We start from the raw sequence: 23,424 nt of genomic DNA on the forward strand, positions 1-23,424 counted from the left end.
AAATACATGTCTAATCATCTGCATTAAAGTGTAAATAGTGTAAAAGAGTGATCATTTATGCCTAAATATAGGTCAGCAAACTTATATATATTTTGATATACAGCAACATTTCTATCCCAATAATCCATTTCATTTTGCAGCTTTCCTCTGGTTCCAAAAGAACAAACAAAAAAAAATAACATACATTATTTTGGTGAACACTGCAGTAGAACAATAGGCTGCACTAATGTGGTGTACAATTATTTAAGGCAAAAAGGGGATTTTAAATACATTTGACTTCTACTTTTTAATTAACAATGCCTCTGTCAAAGATTTAAATAATACAAGACAGTTTGCATTTTGTATGCATACTCTCCCTATTATGGGTTGCATAACATCATGGTGTATGTTCAAAGTGTTCTTAAGCAAGACGTCTATGAAAGACTAAGAGAAGAGAACAAAAAATCAAAGATTGTTCTCACTATGTGGCCTTAGATGCAATAAGAATACAAACTGCTTCATTGGACATAAAAGATGTTTTCTAAAAGGAATTTGTTGTGTTGGTTCTATAACAAGAACATTTCATGGCAAAGGGCATTAGTACAAGAAGTTAAATCATGTCAACATTTCAAGTAAATAAATAAATACTTTTAGTATTTTAGTTTCTACTGCTTTGGATATTTATCTGTGTCACATTTGGATATAATAACTTAAATGTAGTTGTTTTACTCTGTCTCTCTCTCAACTGCAGATAGAATTGTCTGGATATATATATGTAAAGAATGTATATTAGATACACATTTAGTACTACTTTTTATGTTGTTATTTTTTGTACATAAATGTGTGTTTATGAGCAAGTAGGTAATTCTTAAACAGTTAAAAAGCATACAGATAGAAAAAATGAATATGAAGCTAATTGCTACTTTATCTTCTAAATTCCACAAATCAATTGTTACATTTATTGTACCAATATCTCTGCATTGTTTCTTATTTTGTGAGAATTCTGTGTTTCTTTTTATAATCAGAAATGAAGATTCCAGCCAAAAGGAATTCAATGTGCATTCTCAGCACATGGTGTGTTCTGAAGGGAGTGGCTTCCTTTTCTAAGAAATGGTTATTAATGAGTAAAATCACACCATACAAATCAGGCCATTTTTCTCTATTCAAGAAACCGGAGGTTGGGCTGAGTTATAGAGCGTTAATCCATCCCCCATGTCCTTAGCCCAGAAGGCACAAGCATTATTAACCATCGGAATGCCTTGCAGAAAAGTAACATTTCCCACGGTCTTATCTTCTGAATAATAATACTAAACTGTCAAATCTGAATAGCACATCTTAAGTTTAGTTTTTATCAATATTTAGTATTTATACTGTCATTAAATTGCCATGGATAATTTAAAACTTCAAATTAATTGATTAAGTGATAGTTGTGTATTACAACCTGAATAAATGACGGTCATTTTGGTGGATTTATAAAACATATTAAAGATCATTTTTATACCGTAAAAAAAAATGTCTTACTTGGTACTACCTGAAAAAAGTTTTTTTTTTTAATATTTACATTCAGCCAAGTCACTATTAAAAGTTTCAAATTGACTTCACTGTTTTTAACAGTTTAAATATGAGAATTATTAAGAGGTATTGATTATAAGGATCAATAATCAAATAACACTTTAGCATATTCCAGTTCATAATAATTTCCCTGCAAAATGCCTTAGACAGCTTTACAGGGTTTTCAAATTTGAAGTAATTCCAAATGATAATAATAATATTTAAAAACCTTGTGATAGCTGACAAACGCTTTTCAAATGTACTTGGAAAATACCCTCTATAACTTGTGTGGCAATTAGACCTTTGGATTTGGATAAAGCAAAAATTATAATTTTTCCAGAATTCTTTGCTTTTGTTAGAAAATGCAAAATGAGCAACCCTTTAAAAAATAAATGAACAAGCTAATGCATTACTGACCCCATAAAAAACGTGTCTTCTTTTTATTCTGCTGCTTTTACTTTATTTTAAGGGATATAAAACTGTGTTTCTTTCATTTAAAAAAATATATATGAAAACTATCATAAGACAACAAAGTGTGTCTGTCTGTAGGTTTTCAAATCAAAGTAAAAAGAAAACCAAACATATTGTGTTAAAAACAGCAAACAACTAACTTGTTTTCTTGCAAAATGAGCACTTAGAAATTCACAGCATAGCCCCTGCCCACAGCTAAATAAAGGAGCAAACATGCTCTAAATTGCATTCTTCCTCTTCCGAGCATAGGCAGATGCTGAATTCCTCTCTCACTTACTTTCACTGTTTAGTCAGCCAGCTCATGTTACTCTATAAGATTTATGAAATCAAGCTAGATAAGCTTAATTCCTTTAGAGACCCCAGCCTCCTTGTAGTGCTGTGACAGAAAGTAATAGACACTGCACAAATTAAGTTAAAAAGGAAATAAAAGGTAAATTCCATTTAAAATTATAATTGATACATATTGCAAAGATTGTATAAGTATATACCACTGCTCAGTACCTTTTTATTACAACAATACAACAGACTGTTTTATATCCCTTTAAAGTGAATGTAAAGTTTTATGAATGAGTGCCCAATTTTTAAAAATACTATTAAAAACAGGTGCACATTCATTCATGAAACTTTACATTGCAGCGTTTTTTTTAAAAATACTTACCTTTTTCTTTAGCAAAGCCAGACGGGCAAATCTCCACCCGCAGCTCCTCTGTACATACATCAGCAATGACAAAACCCGGCTTCCTCTAATCATGGTGTGCATCCCAGAGCGTCCATCTCGTGAGGCCACGCTGTGCTTGGAGGAAGCCGGTTTCGTCATTGTTGTGCTAAGTACAGCATGACAAGCGGGTGGGGGATCGCCAGTCCGGCTTTGCTGAAGAAAAAGGTAAGTATTTTTAATACAATATAAAGTATCATGAAAGTGCCCCTGTTTTTAATAGTATTTTTAAAAACTGAGCACTTATTCATGAAACTTTACATTCACTTTAAATTAAAGCTACTGTCCATCTGCTCCTCTGGTCCCAAAGACATTTGCCATAGGAAATAGCAGTGAAATTAATTTTCATTATAAGGCATACACATCTAATGCTGATTACTCAACACTAGTATTACTATTCATAAAAAGCAAAAAATATTCCAGCAGCTTTTCACATTAAAGGGACACTGAACCCAAATTTTTTCTTCCGTGATTCAGATAGAGCATGCCATTTTAAGCAACTTTCTAATTTACTCCTATTATCAATTTTTCTTCGTTCTCTTGTTATCTTCATTTGAAAAAGAAGGCATCTAAACTTTTTAATTAGTTCAGTACTCTGGACAGCACTTTTTTATTGGTGGATGACTTTATCCAACAATCAGCAAGAACAACCCAGGTTGTTCATCAAAAATGGGCAGGCATCAAAACTTACATTCTTGCATTTCAAATAAAGATTCCAAGAGAATGAAGGAAATTTGATAATAGGAGTAAATTAGAAAGTTGCTTAAAATGTCATGCTCTATATGAATCACGAAAGAAAAAAATTGGGTTCAGTGTCCCTTTAATTTTGGACTCTTCCAATAAAAGAACATTGCCTTTTTAAAAAGACATCTTGGTCTGTATTGGGCCTGTCTCCTGGCTGTCTACACATTATTATTTCACTGGTAAAGTTTTTGTACAGTCTCAGATCACATGTTAGTAAAACAATTAATAAGTTTTGCTCATATCATTTATGTTAATTTTTTATTACAGCACAATCGGCTAGATTATGAGTTTTGTGTTACGGTTTTAACGCTGAAAAAATGGCCATTTCCGCGTAAAAACAGTAACGCAGCCATTACGAGTCGTGTAGGTATAGCTATACCGCAAGCATTTTAGCCTGTAATGCAACGTCAATCCCGCACTCAAAAAAATGACGTTTTTGCATGGGATTTCCATAGCGCTGGTATTACAGGTTGTGCGGTGAGGCTAAAATGCTTGCGTTACAGCCTATACCGACACAATCCATACCGCCATCTGAGAGCAGTAGTTATGGATTTTGTGTAACAAAAATGTTTCACAAAACTCATAACTAAACTGTTACAAAGTACATGAACACCCATAAACTACCTATTAACCCCTAAACCGAGGCCCTCCTGCATCGCAAACACTATTTAAAACTTATTAACCCCTAATCTGCCGCCCGCCCACATCCCTGTCACTATAATAAAGTTATTAACCCTTATTCCGCTGCTCCCGGACATCGCCGCCACTAACTAAACCTATTAACCCCTAAACCGCCAGCCCCCCTCCACGCCACTACTAAATAAACCTATTAACCCCTAAACTGCCAGCCCCCACATCGCTACTAATAAAATGCCCTTAAAAGGGCCTTTTGTAGGGCATTGCCCTAAAGAAATCAGCTCTTTAACCTTGAAAAAATACAAAGACCCCCCAACAGTAAAACCCACCACCCAACCAACCCCCCAAAATAAAAGACCTAACTTTAACAAAAACCTAAGCTACCCATTGCCCTGAAAAGGGCATTTGTATGGGCATTGCCCTTAAAAGGGCATTCTGTTTTTTTTACGTTGCCCTGAAAAGGGCATTTAGCTCTTTTGAAAAAGCCCAAACCTTAACCTAAAAAAAAAAACACCCAAAAAAAGTTAAAAAAACTTAACACTAACCCCGAAGATCCACTCCTAGTTTCTGAAGTCCATCCAGGCGGCATCTTCTATCTTCATCCTGGTGGCGCAGAGCGGATCCATCCTTAAAGACATCCGGCGCGGAGCGTCCTCTTCATATGTTCACCGCTGTACACTGGATCTTCAATGCAAGGGAGCCTTTTCAAAATGGCATCCCTTGCATTCCTATTGGCTGATTTAATTCTTCAAATTTAAATCAGCCAATAGGATGAGAGCTACTGAAATCCTATTGGCTGTTCAAATCAGCCAATAAGATAAGAGCTACTGAAATTCTATTGACTAATTTGAATAGACAATAGAATTTCATTAGCTCTAATCCTATTGGCTGTTTGGAACAGCCAATAGGATTTCAGTAGCTCTCATCCTATTGGCTGATTTGAATTTCAAGAATCAAATCAGTCAAAAGGAATGCAAGGGACGCCATTTTGAAAAGGCTCTCTTGCATTGAATATCCAGTGTACGGTGGTGACCGTATGAAGAGGATGCTCAGCACCGTATGTCTTCAAGGATGGATCTGCTCCACGCCGCCGGGATAAAGATAGACGATGCCACCTGGATGAAGATAGAAGATGCCGCCTGGATGAAGACTTCTTGCCGCCTGTATGAGAATGGATATTCAGACTACAGAAACTGTGAGTGGATCTTCGGGGGTTAGTGTTAGTTTTTTTTAACTTTTTTTGGGTGGTTTTTCTTTTTAAATTAGGGTTGTGTTTTTTTAAAAGAGCTAAAGGCCCTTTTCAGGGCAATGCAAAAGAGATGAATGCCCTTTTAAGGGCAATGCCCATACAAATGCCCTTTCAGGGTAATGGGTAGCTTAGGTTTTTGTTAGAGTTAGGTTTTTTATTTTGGGGGGTTGGCTGGGTGGTGGGTTTTACTGTTGGGGGTCTTTGTAATTTTTTCAAGGTAAAAGAGCTGATTTCTTAAGGGCAATGCCCTACAAAAGGCCCATTTAAAGGCTATTGGTAGTTTATTGAAGGCTAGGGTGTGTTTTTATTTTTGGGGGGGCTTTTTATTTTTATAGGGCTATTAGTTTAGGTGTAATTGTTTTTATTTTTGATAATTTAGTTTTTTATTTTTCGTAAGTTAGTATTTGTTATTTTTCGTAATTTAGTATTTTTTATGTTTTGTAATTTCAGACAAATTGTTTTAGTAGTGTTAGGTTTTTTTAATGTGTAATTTAGTTTTTTTTTTTTTTTTTTTTTTTTTTTAATAGCTTTTTATTGAAGTCATAAACAAATATAACAATAATGAAACGTCCAACAATAATAACAAAAGAGAATAGTACAATACTAATACCATGATCTTGCCAGATAAACAATACTAGATGTGCCCACATTGTATAGATTCAAAAATATGAAGAGTAATACTCTATGGTGAGTGGTATAAGAATGGAGAAGCTATAGCTGGTTAGTGTTATGAAGGAGCATGGAGGTTTACTAGGCAATAAATCTAAACAGAAGGGGCATATAAATCCCACTTATTAAAGGTATTAGTAAAGATTTTGGACTATCCAGATTGAGACCTCAGATTTTATTTTTTTATATGGTATGTAGACTAGAAGTGACCCAACCTTGTGATGGATAAATACACCATAAGTTATTAATTTAGAAAATATAAAAGCAAGGAAGGGTTGGTTTTATGGGGGTAGAGGGAGGGGGGAAATAGAGTATATTCTCCACATTATCCTGAAAAGCGTTTGTAGCATAATATAAACTAATAAAGTAAGATAAACATGGATTGGCTTGTGTTTGGCCACTTATGGGCCAATTTAGCAGGGAGGGGGATAAGGGGACGCAGCGGGCAAGAGCCGCTCAAAGTGGAGTGGGGAGGGGAGTGGGGGGGCGGAGCCAAATAGGGCATGAGAGCAGGTATGGAAAGCCTTATTGGATGGATATAAGGGTGGACTTCACAGGGAGGGCTTGTTATTTACATGACTACTGGGATGGGGATAGCTCCATCAAAGCGGAGTAATTATCTAAATATAGAGTTAAAGAGGGGTGGGGGACATTAGAATATATGAAACATAAGAGATTTCTAGAGGAGCTCCACCCCTAAGGGATTACCAACTATAGGCAGTGTGGGAAAAAGGCATAGGGGTATGACCCGCAGGCAGTCAGTACCGGCGGGAAAGGGAGGGGAGGAGCCCAACAGAGACAAATAATTTTACATAAATATGGAACTCCACATAAGCAATGTCGTTACACGTAGGGGTGAAGAACTATAGTTACATTGAGTGGAGATTGTCATAAGGTTATGGGCAAATCTGTAACTTTAATGACACAGATACAATATAATATAACATTACACAAACAGCCAACAGTAAACATGTAGGGTACTTTGTATGGGGAAAGAGTTGCTCAGGAGAGTATGATAATGAGTGAGTGGGTGAGTACTTAAACCAGGGGCGTAGCATTAGGATGAATACGATATATTTACCAACAATATTTAGTCAGGGGAATGTCGCTAGGCACTAGTTTGGTTAGGGCGTAATAACTATTTCTTAATTTGAACCTGGTCAATTGAACATGTCATAGGTTCAAGCTATCATGAGAGTAACATACTCTTATGTAAGAGATAAATAGCAACCCATCCGTCCTCAAATTAAATAGGTGTATGAGAAAATATATAACATTATAAAACACTGAGTGAAATAGTAAACGGAAAAATCTGACAACTGTAAAACAAACATTTCACAACCCAGTACTTAGACCATAATGAAACTGAAAGATCTACCATCCACAGACTTTCAAAAGTCTCAAACGAGCTAGGAATGTGATATAGTCTAAATGTTATATTGAGGCTAAAATAAAAATAATACCAACTTGCTCTAGTTTAAGAGAGTATATCAAAGAGTAGTCTATCTATGATCCTCCCAGTATAGCTTGTGTAGGATGGTACATGGCTACTTATATTCTAGCTGATAGGCAGTTCGTGTGAAGAGTACTATGGGAGGAGATACATAACAGAAACTAGAGATATAGAGGGAAGATCGCCCATAATTTATAAAAAATAGAATAAAATAAAAAAAAAAAAATTACCTCCTCTACAAACTAAGAGCATTAGTGAAACTTATGAGACACTGTAAGGGTAGAAATCATACAAAGCCATAGGGCAAAAATATTCCCATCTAGTTTGTAGTAGCCAACCTAAGCTATTTAGATTTATGCTTGATATATCATAACTTCAGGGAGAAAGAGCTAATAGAACAATGTTTTTGCAAGTAGGAAGTCTCTTTAAAGATATCGCCTCAGTTAATAAGCCACCCACACTGTTACAGCTAGGCCATGGGGTGCATGATGTTAACAGACTGATACAGCATATTTTACCTGCTATCACAACATTCTAATGAAAAAACAATAAAAAAAAAGATAGGTATGTTATGGACAGCATGATATGTAGAGCTTGGCATAATTTAATACCAAACCACCAAAGAAAAATACTCCACAAACAACTAATGACATCACAAAAATGGCGTATAGAGGGTTCAAATAATACTATAGTATAGATCAACCACAGATATGGGATGTATAATATATGACCATTCATAGCAAGAAGTAAACAGGCATGTTGTCACTCCCGGACCATTTGGGTAAAATATAACATTGGCCTCAAGTATCTTTGAACTTTTAAATAATAAAATTAACAATAGAAAAGGTATACTAGACTATTACAGAAATGTCAAACTCTGATTAACGGCATATTGAAACAAATACTGGAGAAGTTTTCTTAGCAAGTAGACAAAAATAAATTGCCTAAATCTCTCAAAGACCCCAGAATTTATAGGGACTTTGATGAACACATTGGGATTAATCATCAGACACTATAATCGTCATCTAAAAGACCCAAGTAATGTGCAGAGTCTTAAAAACAAAATCCCTCTATATAAATAAAAGGGCTCTACGAATATCTGATGGAATAGACTGCAGATCAATAGTCTCTAGGTCGACAGCGTTCTAGGAACAACAGTCCCGCAATGGCTTCAGTTGTCCTCCACTGCTCTGCAAAGTAAAGGATTACTATCCTACACCGCCTTTGTCAAACTTGCTCCGCAGTGCATGTGTAGGCTTCCGGCTTATAACGATAATGGTGACCCATACCGGACAAGGTGAGCCATCCACTCTAGTGCAGGACATCACGGTTGTAGATAGATAATTTAGCGCTGGTACGGTAGGGCAAGAGGAGTTGGGTTTCAGCCGCTGCCCCACGATCTTTTGCTTGCGGTGGGGGAAGTATACTCTTAAGGCCACTCGAAAATCACCATAGGCAGCTGGATCGATGCCTGCAGTGAATCCCTCTTCTTTATCAGTCGGATAGGCGCAAGGCGGCACTCGCCGACAATCCTCCACACTCTGCGGGTTTGAAGCATGTAACCCAGCAAATAGGCTTGCGTCTAGTGTCTCCACAGGGTCCGGCTGCATTATATCCCATCCAGCTTCAGCTTGTTCAGATAATGAGGTTGGCTGACAGCTCTCGCTGCCTAGTATAGTGAGCGTTGCAGAACAAAAGAGGTGAATATCTTGCAGTAGGTCTGCATGGTGAGAGTCCATAGCTTGCTCCAATACCCAAAGTGCCTCTATGATGACCGCCGCCATCTTGAGCTTAAAGACAGCGTGTGTCTGGGGGTTTATTTTTTCTTAATCTCCCTGCAGGTCTTCAATAAGAGAGCAAATTTCCTCCCTTTCACGGACGATGCCCTCAGGGTCAGTTCAGTAGTGCTGACATTTCAATCCCAGATCAAAATTTGGGCAAACAGCCTCCATTATTAGAATTTAGAGCCAGGAGCTCTGCCAGGTTATGTCTAGCTGCTTCGGCAGTTGGCTCCGCCCCCCTAATTTAGTTTTTTTAATTGGCAGTTATTTCAATTTTAGTATAATAGTTTAGTATAATAATTATGTTAGGTTAATTGTTAGTTTAAACTTAAGTTTTTTTAATTTCACAGGTAAGTTTTTAATTAATTTTAAGATAGGGATATTGTAATTTTAATATAAAGTTAGGGGGTTATTAGGTGTAGGGGTTAATAGTTTAATATATTTTTTTGCAATGTGAGGGCTGGCAGTTTAGGGGTTAATAGGTTTCTTTAGTGGCAGTGATGTGGGAGGCCAGAGGTTTAGGGGTTAATAACTTTTATTAGTGGCAGCGGAATAGGGGTTAGGGGTTAATAACTTTTATTAGTGGCGGCGATGTCAGGGAGGGGCGGAATAGGGGTTAATAACTTTATTAGTGGCGGTGATGTCGGGGAGCGGCAGATTAGGGGTTAATAGGTTCCTTTAGTGGCGGCGATGTCAGGGAGGGGCGGAATAGGGGTTAATAACTTTATTAGTGGCGGTGATGTCGGGGAGCGGCAGATTAGGGGTTAATAGGTTCCTTTAGTGGCGGTGATGTGGGAGGCCAGAGGTTTAGGGGCTAATAACTTTTATTAGTGGCGGCGGAATAGGGGTTAATAACTTTATTAGTGGTGGTGATGTCGGGAAGCGGCAAATTAGGGGTTAATAACTTTATTTTGGTGTCGACGATGTCAGGGGCAGCAGGTTTAAATGTAACTTTTTTTTCCCCATAGACATCTCCCTATTGATGTCTATGGGGAAAGCATGCAAGAGCACGTCAAAGCAGCCCTTGGATTTTGTGCGGTATGGAGCTTATCGCCACCATATCACACGCACAAGGAGGCTTTTCAGATACTTTTAATGGCAGCGCTATGGAGGGTGAAATAACGCAACTTTTGTTGCGTTCGTTTCACACCCTCTATAGCGCAAAGATCGTAATTTAGGCGAATGTTAATTATAAAATTATTCAAAATAATATGAAAAATGTAATTGTGCTTAAAGGGACACTAAACCCAATTTTTTTCTTTAATGATTCAGATAGAGCATGCAATTTTAAGCAGTTTTCTAATTTACTCCTATTATCAATTTTTCTTCGTTCTCTTGTAATCTGTATTTAAAAACCAGGAATGTAAAGCTTATGAACCGGCCAATTTTTGGTTGAGAACCTGAGTTATGCATGCTTATTGGTTTGCTTAATGAAGCTACCAATAAACAAGCACTATCCAGGGTGCTGAACCTAAAATGGGCTGGCACCTAAGCTTTAAATTCCTGCTTTTTAAATAAAGATAGCAAGAGAACAAAGAAAAATTCATAGTAGTAGTAAATTAGAAAGTTGCTTAAAATTGTATGCTCTATCTGAATCATTAAAGAAAAAAATAAGGTTTAGTGTCCCTTTAAGTACATAATTTTATAGCAAGACACAAGGCTTAAAATTCTGCTTCAAATCTTTACTTGATTTTAAAACAGCAACAGACAAAAAACATGGAAATTTGTTTTAAAAGTAACTACAGTTCTCTGTTCAATATTTGTCTTTTTTTTAAAGCTTATTGTTTGCTTAAAGGGACATGAAACCCAACATTTTTATTTCATGATTTAGTTAGAGTGTGTAATTTTAGACAACTTTCTTGTTTACTCCTATCATCAAATAAATATTCTTCGTTCTATTGGTATCTTTTTATTTTTTTAAAGCAGGGACATAAGCTCAGGAGCATGCACATGTCTGGAGCACTATATAGCAGCACTTTTGCAAGAATGTCATTCATTTGCAAGAGCACTAGATGGCAGCACTTTTGCCTGAATGTTATTCATTTGCAAGAGCACTAGATGGCAGCACTTTTGCAAGAATGTTATTCATTTGCAAGAGCACTAGATGGCAGCACTTTTGCAAGAATGTTATTCATTTTCAAGAGCACTAGATGGCAGCACTTTTGCAAGAATGTTATCCATTTGCAAGAGCACTAGATGGCAGCACTTTTGCAAGAATGTTATTCATTTGCAAGAGCACTAGATGGCAGCACTTTTGCAAGAATGTTATCCATTTGCAAGAGCACTAGATGGCAGCACTTTTGCAAGAATGTTATCCATTTGCAAGAGCACTAGATGGCAGCACTTTTGCAAGAATGTTATCCATTTGCAAGAGCACTAGATGGCAGCACTTTTGCAAGAATGTTATCCATTTGCAAGAGCACTAGATGGCAGCACTTTTGCAAGAATGTTATTCATTTGCAAGAGCACTAGATGGCAGCACTTTTGCAAGAATGTTATTCATTTGCAAGAGCACTAGATGGCAGCACTATTTCCTGCAATCAGTACAATGTAGTGCGGCTGACACCTTCCTAGATTACTCTCCAACAAAGAATTACCATGGGAACGAAGCAAATTTGATATTGGAAGTAAATTGCAAGCTTTTTTAAAAATTGTATTCTCTGTCTGAATCACAAAAGAACATTTACGTGATTAAATGCCCATATTTTGGTTGTTTCAAGGTAGCCAATACAACACATTTAACCCCACATATTTCAATAACAAATTTAGAAATAATAGAAATGGCTACTGGGGGGGGGGGGTTAGAGAAAGCTACATTTAAACTGTGATGGTGCAGGGTAGTGGGGCAGTGGCCTGAAAATTAAAGATTTTTTAAATTTATATTTAAAGTGACAGGCATACACACAATGCACACAGACTTTAAAGGTGCAGGTCACACATCCCGCACACAGGGGTCTATTTTTTTATTGTGCGGACAGACGTGATACGATGTAGCTAATCATGTTTGCCGCACATCGATAAATGCAGACAGCATACGGTCTCTGGGCTGGCGAGATTATTAAAGAATGTTCGTCAGTACTTCTGTTTCTATGGTGGAATGATCAAAAGACAATTTTTACCCAGAAAACAGAGGCCTAGATTTAGAGTTTTGTCGGTAAAGACCTGCGTAGCTAACGCTGCTTTTTTTTCCAGCGCTCCCTTAAGACAACGCTGATATTTAGAGTTGTCTGAGTGACTGCGTTAGGCTCAGAAAAGGGAGCGTAGAGCATAATTTACCTTCCCTTCAACTCTCAATACCAGCGTTGCCTACGGTAGCGGTAAGATGGAAAAACGTGCTCATGCACAATATCCCCATAGGAAACAATGGGGCTGAGTTGACTGGAAAAAAACCTAACACCTGCAAAAAAGCAGCGTTCAGCTCCTAGCGCAGCCCCATTGTTTCCTATGGGGAAACACTCTCTAAGTCTGCACCTAAAACCCTAACATGAACCCCGAGTCTAAACACCCCTAACCTTACACTTATTAACCCCTAATCTTCCGCCCCCACTATCGCTGACACCTGCATTATATTATTAACCCCTAATCTGCCGCTCCGGACACCGCCGCAACCTACATAATCCATATGAACCCCTAAACTGCTGCCCCTAACATCGCCGACACCTATATTATATTTATTACCCCCTAATCTGCCCCCCCCCAACGTAGCCGCTACCTAACTACACTTATTAACCCCTAATCTGCCGACCGGACCTCGCCGCCACTATAAAAAATGTAATAACCCCTAAACTGCCGCACTGCTGCCTCGCAAACACTATAATAAATTGTATTAACCCCTAATCTGCCCTCCCTAACATCGCCGCCACCTACCTACAATTATTAACCCCTAATCTCCCGCCCGCAACGTTGCCGCTACTATAATAAAGTTTTTGACACACAAAGATAACAAGGGCACTATATAGGCAAACTCCTCATTGGTTTCAATTATTTTAGATACTATATTCAATTTTAGTATCAATATATTATATTCCTTTTGAGGAGTGGTGCTAGCATCTAATACTGAACTTGCAGAACAATTGGGATAGAATCCCTGGAAAGAAATGCTATATAGCACTCTCTGCCCAGACTGGGGTAGAGCCACTAGTACCGTTTAAAATTTAACTTTTATTCTAAAAGTTACATTTTAAACGGTACTAGTGGCTCTACCCCAGTCTGGGCAGAGAGTGCTATATAGCATTTCTTTCCAGGGATTCTATCCCAATTGTTCTGCAAACTATAATAAAGTTGTTAACCCCTAAACCTAAGTCTAAACCTAACCCTAACATCCCCCTAACTTAAATATAATTTAAACTAAACTAAATAATATTCCTATAATTAAATCAATTATTCCTATTTAAAACTAAATACTTACCTATAAAATAAACCCTAATATAGCTACAATATAACTAATAATTACATTGTAGCTATTTTAGGATTTATATTTATTTTACAGGCAACTTTGTATTTATTTTAACTAGGTACAATAGCTATTATATACAGGGAGTGCAGAATTATTAGGCAAGTTGTATTTTTGAGGATTAATTTTATTATTGAACAACAACCATGTTCTCAATGAACCCAAAAAACTCATTAATATCAAAGCTGAATAGTTTTGGAAGTAGTTTTTAGTTTGTTTTTAGTTATAGCTATTTTAGGGGGATATCTGTGTGTGCAGGTGACTATTACTGTGCATAATTATTAGGCAACTTAACAAAAAACAAATATATACCCATTTCAATTATTTATTTTTACCAGTCAAACCAATATAACATCTCAACATTCACAAATATACATTTCTGACATTCAAAAACAAAATAAAAACAAATCAGTGACCAATATAGCCACCTTTCTTTGCAAGGACACTCAAAAGCCTTCCATCCATGGATTCTGTCAGTGTTTTGATCTGTTCACCATCAACATTGCGTGCAGCAGCAACCACAGCCTCCCAGACACTGTTCAGAGAGGTGTACTGTTTTCCCTCCTTGTAAATCTCACATTTGATGATGGACCACAGGTTCTCAATGGGGTTCAGATCAGGTGAACAAGGAGGCCATGTCATTCGATTTTCTTCTTTTATACCCTTTCTTGCCAGCCACGCTGTGGAGTACTTGGACGCGTGTGATGGAGCATTGTCCTGCATGAAAATCATGTTTTTCTTGAAGGATGCAGACTTCTTCCTGTACCACTGCTTGAAGAAGGTGTCTTCCAGAAACTGGCAGTAGGACTGGGAGTTGAGCTTGACTCCATCCTCAACCCGAAAAGGCCCCCCAAGCTCATCTTTGATGATACCAGCCCAAACCAGTACTCCACCTCCACCTTGCTGGCATCTGAGTCGGACTGGAGCTCTCTGCCCTTTACCAATCCAGCCACGGGCCCATCCATCTGGCCCATCAAGACTCACTCTCATTTCATCAGTCCAAAAAACCTTAGAAAAATCAGTCTTGAGATATTTCTTGGCCCAGTCTTGACGTTTCAGCTTGTGTGTCTTGTTCAGTGGTGGTCGTCTTTCAGCCTTTCTTAACTTGGCCATGTCTCTGAGTATTGCACACCTTGTGCTTTTGGGCACTCCAGTGATGTTGCAGCTCTGAAATATGGCCAAACTGGTGGCAAGTGGCATCTTGGCAGCTGCACGCTTGATTTTTCTCAGTTCATGGGCAGTTATTTTGCGCCTTGGTTTTTCCACATGCTTCTTGCGACCCTGTTGACCATTTTGAATGAAACGCTTGATTGTTCTATGATCACGCTTCAGAAGCTTTGCAATTTTAAGAGTGCTGCATCCCTCTGCAAGATATCTCACTATTTTTGACTTTTCTGAGCCTGTCAAGTCCTTCTTTTTACCCATTTTGCCAAAGGAAAGGAAGTTCCCTAATAATTATGCACACCTGATATAGGGTGTTGATGTCATTAGACCACACCCCTTCTCATTACAGAGATGCATATCACCTAATATGCTTAATTGGTAGTAGGCTTTCGAGCCTATACAGCTTGGAGTAAGACAACATGCATAAAGAGGATGATGTGGTCAAAATACTCATTTGCCTAATAATTCTGCACTCCCTGTAGTTAATAACTATTTAATAGCTACCTAGTTAAAATAACTACAAAATTACCTGTAAAATAAATCCTAACCTAAGTTACAAATACACCTAACACTACACTATCATTAAATTAATTAAATCAATTAACTACAATTAGCTAAACTAAAATACAATTAAATAAACTATTCTATAATACAAAAAAAACAAACACAATCAGCCAATCCTATTGAGCTCGCATTCTATTGGCTGTTCCAATCAGCCAATAGAATGCGAGCTCAATACGATTGGCTGATTGCATCAGCCAATCGGATTGAACTTCAATCTGATTGGCTGATTGGATCAGCCAATCAGATTTTTCCTACCTTAATTCCGATTGGCTGATAGAATCCTATCAGCCAATCGGAATTGAAGGGACGCCATCTTGGATGACGTCCCTTAAAGGAACCTTCATTCGTCGTTCAGTTGTCGGTTGAAGAGGATGGCTCTGCGTCGGCTCCTTTGAAGATGGCTCCGCCCGGATGGATGAAGATTGAAGACGCCACCTGGATGAAGACTTCTACCGGATGAAGGACCTTCTCTGCGAACCTTGGATGAAGATTTAGGCCCAGTTGGGTGAAGACGACTCAAGGTAGGGAAATCTTCAGGGGGTTAGCGTTAGGTTTTTTAAGGGGGGTTTGGGCCGATTAGAATAGTGGTATGTGGCTGGTGGGTTTTAATGTTGGGGGGGATTGTATTTTTTTTTACAGGAAAAAGAGCTGATTACTTTGGGGCAATGCCCTGCAAAAAGCCATTTTAAGGGCTGGTAAAAGAGCTGATTACTTTTGTAATTTAGAATAGGGTAGGGCATTTTTTTATTTTGGGGGGCTTTTTTATTTTATTAGGGGGCTTAGATTAGGTGTAATTAGTTTAAACTTCTTGTTTTTTTTATTTTTTGTAATTTAGTGTTTGTTTTTTTGTATTATAGAATAGTTTATTTAATTGTATTTTAGATTAGCTAATTGTAGTTAATTTATTTAATTTATTTATTTAATGATAGTGTAGTGTTAGGTGTATTTGTAACTTAGGTAAGGATTTATTTTACAGGTAATTTTGTAGTTATTTTAACTAGGTAGCTATTAAATAGTTATTAACTATTTAATAGCTATTGGACCTAGTTAAAATAAATACAAAGTTGCCTGTAAAATAAATATAAATCCTAAAATAGCTACAATGTAATTATTAGTTATATTGTAGCTATATTAGGGTTTATTTTATAGGTAAGTATATAGTTTTAAATAGGAATAATTTATTTAGTTATAGGAATATTATTTCGCTTAATTTAAATTATATTTAAGTTAGGGGGGTGTTAGGGTTAGGCTTAGACTTAGGTTTAGGGGTTAATAACTTTATTATAGTAGCGGCGACGTTGCGGGCAGGAGATTAGGGGTTAATAATTGAAGGTAGGTGGCGGCGATGTTAGGGAGGGCAGATTAGGGGTTAAAACAATTTATTATAGTGTTTGCGAGGCGGGAGTGCGGCGGTTTAGGGGTTAATACATTTATTATAGTGGCGGCGAGGTCCGGTCAGCAGATTAGGGGTTAATGAGTGTAGTTAGGTAGCGGCGACGTTGGGGGGGGCAGATTAGGGGGTAATAAATATAATATAGGTGTCGGCGATGTTAGGGGCAGTAGATTAGGGGTTCATAGGGATTATGTATGTGGCGGCGGTGTCCGGTCGGCAGATTAGGGGTTAAAAAATTTTATTAGAGGGTTGGCGATGTGGGGGGGGGGCTCGGTTTAGGGGTACATAGGTAGTTTATGGGTGTTAGTGTACTTTATAGCACATTAGTTAGGAGCTTTATATTCCGCCGTTAAAGTCCATAAAGCTCTTAACTACTGACTTTTTTTGGCGGTAGGAGTCTTGTCGGTAGAGGCTCTACCGCTCACTTGTTCCAAGAGTCCAAATACCAGCGTTAGGCAAATCCCATAGAAAAGATAGGATACGCAATTGACATAAGGGGATCTGCGGTAGCCTGGAGTCACGGTAAGGAAGTGAGCGGTAGACCCTTTCCTGGCTGACTCTAATTACCAGCGGGCGGTAAAAAGCAGAGTTAGGACCATTAACGCTGCTTTTGACGGCTAACGCCAAACTCTAAATTTAGGCGAGAGTGTCTTGCTAACAGATGTATACTGCATTTTTACATGTGGAGAAGATGCATACATTACAAAAGTGCACAATTATATTTGTATTTTAAACATCATACAAAACGAATAATTAATTAAACCATTCACACCAAGGGGGCCGATTTATCAGTGTCTAGTGGACATGATACGATGTAGCGTATCATGTCTGCCAAACATCACTGAATGCCGACAGCATACGCTGTCGGCATTTAACATTGCACCAGCAGTTCTGGTGAACTGCTTTTGCAATGCCGCCCCCTGCAGATTTGCAGCCAATCTGCCGCTAGCAGGGGGTGTCAATCAACCCGATCGTATACGATCGGGCGGATTGATGTCTGCAGCCTCCGCAGCTGTTTCCGGTGAGCCTAAAGGCTCGCGCAGAAACAGGGGGATCAGGGGCCATTCGGCCCTTGATAATTTGGCCCCCAAAGGTGCATTAAAAATCATAACAAAATTCTTCACTGTAAATCATATTCTATCAAACAAGTAAAATTTGTATGTAAATTACACCTGGGTGCTAGCATCCAAAAATAGGAAAGAAGGTAAAAAGCACTCCAAAATTCCAAAATTTATTGTGATGCTTTGGATATAAAAAATGACCCCTTCTTGTAAATAAATATATATACAGTATAATAATAATAAAAAAATAAAAAAATATATATACAGTATAATAATAAAAATAATAAAATAAATATATATACAGTATAATAATAAAAATAATAAAATAAATATATATACAGTATAATAATAAAATAAATATATATACAGTATAATAATAAAAATAATAAAATAAATATATATACAGTATAATAATAAAAATAATAAAATAAATATATATACAGTATAATAATAAAATAAATATATATACAGTATAATAATAAAAATAATAAAATAAATATATATACAGTATAATAATAAAAATAATAAAATAAATATATATACAGTATAATAAAATAAATATATATACAGTATAATAATAAAATAAATATACAGTATATACAGTATAATAATGACAGCTCCCCCTTACCTCATCCTCCTTGTTGCTGTGCTCCTCGGCTCCTGATACTATATGAGTTTCAGCAAAAGTTCAGACACCTGCAGTGGTCCTTGCTTCCCCCGATCTGAGGCGGTAAAAGGCTGGGCGCGCAAAACTGGAGTCAAACAGGGAAGCATCATAATAGATGCGCTAAACTGGAGGCACTGTGTGCTGCTAGAGATGGGGCTGCGCCCACGCTGAGGTATTAGTTTAGTTAGAGTTCTGTACTCACCAGCAGCGCGTTAACCCAATGCCCCCTAGCTGGCTCCAGCATCACACATGGTACCTTCTGTTTAGTGTGCCTATAAAGTTTCCTTCTATGCCAGATTCCTCTTTGGCAAGTAGAGCCTTGGCATTCTGGGCAAATAGCCAATTTTTCCCCTGTGTGGGCCCTCCCCTGGCCTTGGGCCCTGGTACAGTGGCACCGCTTGCCCCACTAGTATTTATGCCCCTGTCACAGAGGCCAGCCATCCGGCCGGCCTCACGCTACAGTAGTGCGGCCTGTGCCATGTTTTCAGTCAGTTACGGTAGTGTTAGTCAGTGTGCGGCCTGTGGCCACCAGCTGGTATTATATGGGTCATAACTCCCCATAATAATATTGCTCAATAAAAGTTGCATATTACATAAATAATTTTGTTTTGTGAATTATTCATTGTAAGAAAATAAAACAATTAGAGACCAGCGCAAAATGAATTGAATACAAACACCTATATATAAGGAAGATTCCCAATATTACTTCCAAAAGGACAAAAATTTAAATATAATACAAAATATAAGTGCGCAAAGTGGATGCTAAAGTAAACAATTAAAAAGGGGTTTTAAAATAAACTCAGAATTCTGAATGTTTGACCATGTGCAAAAATTTAAATCTAATATATTCAAATGCAGAGAGGTTTTTTATAGGTCCTCACACCAAAAGGTTAAAATTAATTCCCATATACTTCGATTAAATTAAATTAGTGGTGAATACAAACGTGAAACAAACCACATATGATTAAAATATATATTGTATTTTATAATGCTTAAAAACATGAAATGAACAATTTGAAAATACTCTTTCTAAAATTATGAATCTAACATTTATTTATTTAATACAATTGATAGTGACCGGCCCTAACTTATAAAACACATCTATATTAATAACACATCTAATTTAATACCACATAAATTGATAAAAGGACAAATATGATCACAAAATAAAGTGTAAGTTTTAAGGACTCAGATGGAAACTTTGTAATTAGTCCCAAAAGGAAAGTCCCAAACGATGTCCTTCCCAAGCTTTCCACAAAAGCACAATGCACGATGATAAGCAAGAAAAATCTTCTGATTCCTCCCAGCTGGTCCTGAGCAGCGTCTAGGTGGGAGACAGAAGCGTCCACTTGAAATTGGTGTATATAGTTTATACAACAAACAAATATCAGTACTTACACATAGGTACTGAAAGATCAGCGCCGCGCCCGATTCTCATCAAACACAGGTGTCCCAGTGTGTATAGGATCCACACAGGCTCTTCTCACAGCCTTAACACCAGCTCACTACAGAGAGTAGCCCAGAGTGATGTAAAAATCAAGGCGCCAAACAGGATACACCTGTGAAAGGTGGATAAAAACTACAAAAAGGTGCAAAAAGTTGTTTTAAAATTCAAATTCATAAATTCAAATTCATAGAGTGACCAATGTTCAATATTAATATAGTTCAACTGAGCAACGCGTTTCAATTCCTTTTTCAAGCTTGAAAAAGGAATTGAAACGCGTTGCTCAGTTGAACTATATTAATATTGAACATTGGTCACTCTATGAATTTGAATTTATGAATTTGAATTTGAATTTTAAAACAACTTTTTGCACCTTTTTGTAGTTTTAATCCACCTTTCACAGGTGTATCCTGTTTGGCGCCTTGATTTTTACATCACTCTGGGCTACTCTCTGTAGTGAGCTGGTGTTAAGGCTGTGAGAAGAGCCTGTGTGGATCCTATACACACTGGGACATCTGTGTTTGATGAGAATCGGATGCGGCGCTGATCTTTCAGTACCTATGTGTAAGTACTGATATTTGTTTGTTGTATAAACTATATACACCAATTTCAAGTGGATGCTTCTGTCTCCCACCTAGACGCTGCTCAGGACCAGCTGGGAGGAATCAGAAGATTTTTCTTGCTTATCATCGTGCATTGTGCTTTTGTGGAAAGCTTGGGAAGGACATCGTTTGGGACTTTCCTTTTGGGACTAATTACAAAGTTTCCATCTGAGTCCTTAAAACTTATACTTTATTTTGTGATCATATTTGTCCTTTTATCAATTTATGTGGTATTAATTTAGATGTGTTATTAATTTAGATGTGTTTTATAAGTTAGGGCCAGTCACTATCAATTGTATTAAATAAATAAATGTTAGATTCATAATTTTAGAAAGAGTATTTTCAAATTGTTCATTTCATGTTTTTAAGCATTATAAAATACAATATATATTTTAATCATATGTGGTTTGTTTCACGTTTGTATTCACCACTAATTTAATTTAATCGAAGTATATGGGAATTAATTTTAACCCTTTGGTGTGAGGACCTATAAAAAACCTCTCTGCATTTGAATATATTAGATTTAAATTTTTGCACATGGTCAAACATTCAGAATTCTGAGTTTATTTTAAAACCCCTTTTTAATTGTTTACTTTAGCATCCACTTTGCGCACTTATATTTTGTATTATATTTGAATTATTCATTGTAACATAATCATAAACATAATCATTACAATGAATTATTCACAAAAAAATGTTGAACAAATAATTAATAAAAATAATACAGTGGACAAATAATGCAGTGGGCAGGGATAAAATACAGCGCTGCCTACTTTTCAGTGCACATTTTTTTGGGGCAGGTTTTCTTTTAGAAGAGGGTTTTTATTTAATTTGGCTGCATTAGGCTCAGAAAAGGGTGCGTTGAGCCTAATGTACCGCCACTTCAACCCTCAATACCAGCGTTGCTTATGGTAGCGGTAAGCTGGCAAAACGTGCTCGTGCACGATATCCCCATAGGAAACAATGGGGCAGTTTGGGCTGAAAATAACCCTAACACCTCCAAAAAAGCAGCGTTCAGCTCCTAACGCAGCCCCATTGTTTCCTATGGGGAAACACCATAACATGAACCCCGAGTCTAAACACCCATAACCTTACACTTATTAACCCCTAATCTGCTGCCCCCGCTATCGCTGACACCTGCATTATATTATTAACCCCTAATCTGCTGCTCCGTACACCGCTGCAACCTACATTATACCTATGTACCCCTAATCTGCTGCCCCTAACATCGCCGACCCCTATATTATATTTATTAACCCCTAATCTGCCCCCCCCCCCAACGTCGCCGCTACCTTACCTACACTTATTAACCCCTAATCTGCCGACCGGACCTCATCGCTACTTTAATAAAGTTATTAACCCCTAAACTGCTGCACTCCCGCCTTGCAAACTCTTTAATAAATAGTATTAACCCCTAATCTGCCCTCCCTAACATCGCCACCACCTAACTTCAAGCATTAACCCCTATCTGCCAACTGGACCTCGCCGCTACTATAATAAATGTATTAACCCCTAAAGCTAAGTCTAACCCTAACCCTAACACCCCCCTAAATTAAATATAATTTTAATCTAACGAAATAAATTAAATATTATTAACTAAAGTATTCCTATTTAAATCTAAATACTTATCTGTAAAATAAACCCTAATATAGCTACAATATAACGAATAATTATATTGTAGCTATTTTAGGATTTATATTTATTTTACACGCAACTTTGTATTTATTTTAACTAGGTACAATAGCTATTAAATAGTTATTTACTATTTAATAGCTACCTAGTTAAAATAATTACAAAATTACCTGTAAAATAAATCCTAACCTAACTTACAATTAAACCTAACACTACACTATCAATAAATAAATTAAATCAATTAACTACAAGTACCTACAATTACCTACAATTAAATAAACTAAACTATATTAGGGTTTATTTTACAGGTAAGTATTTAGATTTAAATAGGAATACTTTAGTTAATAATATTTAATTTATTTTGTTAGATTAAAATTATATTTAATTTAGGGGGGTGTTAGGGTTAGGGTTAGACTTAGCTTTAGGGGTTAATACATTTATTATAGTAGCGGCGAGGTCCGGTCGACAGATTAGGGGTTAATACTTGAAGTTAGGTGGCGGCGATGTTAGGGAGGGCAGATTAGGGGTTATATACTATTTATTATAGAGTTTGTGAGGTGGGAGTGCGGCAGTTTAGGGGTTAATAACTTTATTAGAGTAGCGGCGAGGTCCGGTCGGCAGATTTGGGGTTAATAAGTGTAGGTAAGGTAGCGGCGACGTAGGGGGGCAGATTAGGGGTTAATAAATATAATATAGGGGTCGGCGATGTTAGGGTCAGCAGATTAGGGGTTCATAGGGATAATGTAGGTGGCGGCGGTGTGCGGTCGGCAGATTAGGGGTTAAAAATATTTACTATAGTGGCGGCAATGTGGGGGGGCCTCAGTTTAGGGGTACATAGGTAGTTTATAGGTGTTAGTGTACTTTAGAGCACAGTAGTTAAGAGCTTTATAAACCGGCGTTAGCCAATAAAGCTCTTAACGACTGACTTTTTTCTGCGGCTGGAGTCTTGTCGGTAGAGGGTCTACCGCTCACTTCAGCCAAGACTCTAAATACCAGCGTTAGGAAGATCCCATTGAAAAGATAGGATACGCAATTGACGTAAGGGGATCTGCGGTATGGAAAAGTCGCGGCTTGAAAGTGAGCGTTAGACCCTTTCCTGCCTGACTCTAAATACCAGTGGCCGGCCAAAACCAACGTTAGGACCCCTTAATGCTGCTTTTGACGGCTAACGCAGAACTCTAAATCTAGCCGTTGGT

Source organism: Bombina bombina, chromosome 9, assembly GCF_027579735.1.
Source record: "Bombina bombina isolate aBomBom1 chromosome 9, aBomBom1.pri, whole genome shotgun sequence".
NCBI lineage: Eukaryota > Metazoa > Chordata > Amphibia > Anura > Bombinatoridae > Bombina > Bombina bombina.